The sequence below is a fragment of the Carlito syrichta genome, unplaced genomic scaffold (genome assembly GCF_000164805.1).
Source record: "Carlito syrichta isolate Samal-C Ts95f unplaced genomic scaffold, Tarsius_syrichta-2.0.1 Scaffold309100, whole genome shotgun sequence".
Taxonomy (NCBI): domain Eukaryota; kingdom Metazoa; phylum Chordata; class Mammalia; order Primates; family Tarsiidae; genus Carlito; species Carlito syrichta.
The window spans coordinates 163661-168113 of NW_007253196.1; the positions used below are offsets into that span (position 1 = coordinate 163661).

At 48.6% G+C, this 4453-nt stretch overlaps 1 protein-coding gene across 1 annotated transcript in view; it reads right to left on the minus strand.

Annotated features, from left to right (window-relative positions):
* Positions 1–4453, minus strand: part of TMEM39B (transmembrane protein 39B) — a 38524-nt gene that overhangs the window by 26299 nt on the left and 7772 nt on the right. The gene's annotated exons all lie outside the window — the stretch shown is intronic.

Sequence of the window (4453 nt, forward strand, 5' to 3'; positions counted from 1 at the left end):
GGGGGGCACACCTCACCAACAAAGGTACCTGCATAATGAACATTTGTATGCCCAACCCTGAATTGTACTCCACATCTTTAAAATAAAAAAAAATTTTAAAAAGGAGGGGAACTCACCTCCTGTTTTCCCTGTGCGTTCCTTCTCCTAGCTTCTCTCCAGGCCCTGGGCGGCGGGCGGGAGAAGGGTGCGAACCGCCTCTCAGCTCCGGCTCAAGATGGACTGCATAACAGGACCGGCCCTCGGACACTTCAACTCAGCGCGTCTCCAGTTGGACTTTCATCCTTCCCTTAGGCCTTGTGGCACTTTGGTCCACCCCATCAAAACTGTCTTTCGGGGGAGGGGGAGATGGTAGACGTCCAATCTTTGCCATAGCCTTGCTGATCCTAGGTCCTAAATATTTCTCATATTTGAACCTACTCTCTGTTCTCACTGCCATCACCTTGATTCAAGTCCAGATTCTGCCATTTCCGACCCTTGAAATCTTGTTTCTTACGCTTTATTATTTTTATTTTTATTTTGAGTTGGAGTCTCACTCAGTCGCCCAGACTGGAGTGCAGTGGCCGCTCCCGGCCACCGCAGCCTCGACCTGCTGGGCTCCAGTGATCCTTCCGCCTCAGCTTTCCAAGTAGCTGGAACTACAGGCGCGCACTACCACGCCCCGGCTAATTTTTTTGATTTATTGTAGAGATGAGGTCTCACCAAGTTGCCCAGGCAGGTCTCGAACCCTCGGGCTCAGGCAGTTCACTCACCTCGTCCTCCCAAAGCGCGGGATTACAGGCTGAGCCACCGAGCCCGGCTTCTTACGCTTTATAATGAGGCTGCTAATAGTCACCTTATAGGTCTCAGCGAGGATTAAATGAGATAATGCATGTAGAACAGAGTCTGTTTTATTGTTATTAGCTCCGTTTGGAAAGGGACAGAGTCTGATTTTTGTTTTGAGTTGGAGTCTCACTCTGTTGCCCAGGTGGGGAGGCAGTGGCAACCTCATGGCCACCGCAATCTTGACCTGCTGGGCTCAGGCAATCCTTCTGCCTCAGCCTTTCGGGTAGGTAGAACTACAGGCACCCACTAGCATGCCAGGCTAATGTTTTGTTTGTTGTAGAGACAAGGTCTCGACAAGTTGCCAGGGCTGGTCTCGAACCTTGAGCTCAGGCAATCCACTCGCTTCAGCCTCCCAAAGTGCTGAGGTTACAGTCTGAGTCACTGAGCCCAATCCCAGAGTCTGTTTTAATCAATGTTGTCATCATGTTTAGCAAACTTAACACAGGGGAAGCATTCAATAAATGAACTACTATAATGATTATTATTTCTTCCTTCACAAGACTTATAAGCGTAATCACCTTGTAGCTCCATTGCTTAACACAGCACTTGGCACATTAATAGACAGCAATGTTTAGTGGAATGAATTAGATATTTAATTAGTAGATACAGGGCTTACGGTCAAGTGGGAGGAGATAGACATAAACAGAAGTAGCAAATTCTGTACTATGTTAGAAGGGAATGTGCATGGTTGCTCATGCCTGTAATCCTAGTGCTTTGGAAGGCCAAGGCAGGAGGATCACTTGAGCCCAGGAGTTCAAGATCAGCCTTGGCAAAATAGCAAGATCCTCATTTGTACAAAAAAAATATTTTTTAATTAGCTGGGCATGGTGGTATGTGCCTGTACTCTCAGTTTGAGGCCAGGAGTTGGAGAAGAAAATGATTGATATGGAGGAAAAACAGGAAAGGGGAAAGGAGGGTTGCAGCGTTTTTTTTTGTTTTGTTTTGTTTTGTTTTGAGTTGGAGTCTCACTCTGTCGCTCAGACTGGAGTGCAGTGGCCACTCCCAGCCACCGCAGCCTCCTCGACCTGCTGGGCTCCGGCGATCCTTCCGCCTCAGCCTTCCAAGTAGCTGGAACTACAGGCGCGTACTACCACGCCCGGCTAGTTTTTTATTTATTGTAGAGATGAGATCTTGCTGCCCAGGCAGGTCTCGAACCTGTGGGCTCAGGCAGTCCACTCACCTCAGCCTCCCAAAGGCGTGGAATTACAGGGGGTTGCAGTTTTAAATAGAGCAGAGCAGGCTTCACTGAGGTGACTTGAGTAAACACATGAAGGAAATGAATGTAGCCGGCGTGGTAGCGCGCGCCTGTAGTTCCAGCTACTTGGAAGCCTGAGGCGGAATGATCGCCGGAGCCCAGTAGGTCGAGGCTGCGGTGGCCGGGAGCGGCCACTGCACTCCAGTCTGGGCGACTGAATGAGATTCCAACCTAAAAAAAAAAAAAAAAAAGAAGCTGGGCTCCGTGGCTCAGCCTGTAATCCCGCACTTTGGGAGGCTGAGGTGAGTGGATTGCCTGAGCCCGCGGGCTCGAGACCCGCCTGGGCAACTTGATGAGACCTCATCTCTACAATAAATCAAAAATTAGCCGGGCATGGTAGTGTGAGTCTGTAGTTCCAGCTACTTGGAAGGCTGAGGTGGAAGGATCACCAGCTCCTAGCAGGTCGAGACTGCGGTGGCTGTGAGCATGCCACTGCACTCCAGCCTGGGCGACAGAGTGAGACTCCAACTCAAAAAAAAAAAAAAAAAGGAAATGAATGAGTCAGTCATGCAGCTATCTGGAGAAAAGGGGAATTCCAGGCAGAGGAAATAGTGCAAGGGTACCTGGTGTATTTAAGAAATAACAGACATTCAGACAGAGTGGCTCACGCCTGTAATCCTAGCACTTTGGGAAATGGAGGTGACAGGATTGCCTGAGCCTAGGGGTTCAGGACCAGCCTGGGCAACTTGGCAAGACCTTATCTCTACAATAAATCAAAAAATTAGCTGGGTGTGGTGTGCGCCTGTAGTTCAGCTACTTGGCAGGCTGAGGAGGAAGGATAGCCTGAGTCCAGCAGGTAGAGACTGTGGTGGCTGTGAGTGTGCCACTTCACTCCAGCCTGGGCAACAGAATGAGACTCCAACTGAAAAAAAAAGAGAGAGAGAGACAGGGAAGGGAAGAAAGAGAAGCAAGAAAAGGAAGAGAGAAAGAGAGAGAGAAAGAAAGAAAAAAAAGAAAGAAAGGAAGGAAGGAAGAACAGATCAGGTGTAGTGGCTCATTCCTCCCAGCACTTTGGGAGGCCAAGGCAGAAGGATAGCTTGAACCCAGGAGTTAGAGACCTGGGCAACATAGCGAGACCTTGTCTCTACAAAAATAAACTAATTTGTTGGGCATGATGGTGCGTGCGTATAATACCAGCTATCTGGGAGGCTGGTACGAGAGAATTTCCTGAGCCCAGAAGGTCCAGGCTGCAGTGAGCTGTGACTGTGCCACTGCACTCTGGCCTGGGCGACAGAGTGAGACCCTGACTTGAAAAGAAAAGAAAAAAAGAAATAACGAGGCCAGTGTGGAGTAGACATGAGAGTAGGACATGAAAAGAGATGGATCATATAGGCTGTGTGGCTTTTACTTTGAATGAGATGCAGAGCTGTTGGAGGGTTTGAACTTCCATTTGAGAGAACCATACTGGCTGTTCGGTGAGAAGAGACTGCAGCAGCGCAGTATGGAAGCAGGGAGATCAGACAGGAGGCAACGGCAGTGATCTTAGCAAGAAATGGCGATGGTTTGCACCAGGTTGGGTGAGGTGCTGAGACATGGTGGAACTCTGAATTTGAAGGTAAACTCAATAGGATTTGTTGACAGATTGAATAGGATGTGTGAGAAAGAGAAGAGTTAAGGATGACTCCAAGGTGTTTCGCCTGGACACATGGAAACATGGAGTTCAATTCAACATGTTTTAAATTATGATAGATTTTTCACCAAGTTAGTCCTTCCCTTCAGAGGGAAAAGAGGCCCAGGGGGTAGAAGGACCATCCCCAGACCACCAAGCAGAATAGAAATAAGAACTAAGATTTCTTTTTTTCCAGCCAAAGAATTTCTTTTTGTTTTTGAGTCGGAGTCACTCTATCGCCCAGGCTAGAGTGTAGTGGTACACTCACGGCCACCATAGCCTCTACCTGCTGGACTCAGGTGGTCCTTCCACCTCAGCCTTCCAAGTAGCTGGAACTACAGGCACACACTACTATGCCCAGTTAATTTTTTTATTTATTGTGGAGACAAGGTCTCACCAAGTTGCCCAGGCTGGTCTCAAACCCCTGGGCTCAGCCAATCCTGTCACTTCTGCCTTCCAAAGTGCTGGGATTACAGGCGTGAACCACTATACCTGACTTCACCAAAGAAATTCTGATAGAAGAGCTGGTTCTGGTCTCTTTAGAAGTGCTGAATCTGAACTGTATCTTAATTTCTGAACCCCAAAGCCTAACACTACCTAGCAGATAACAGTATCCTGTATGTATTAGTTCAGTTCAATTGAGGCAGTTGCAACCTAGCTCTTGAAAAGAAAGCTGGGCCGGGCTCGGTGGTTCAGCCTGTAATCCCGCGCTTTGGGAGGCTGAGGTGAGTGAATTGCCTGAGCCTGCAGGTTCGAGACCCGCCTGG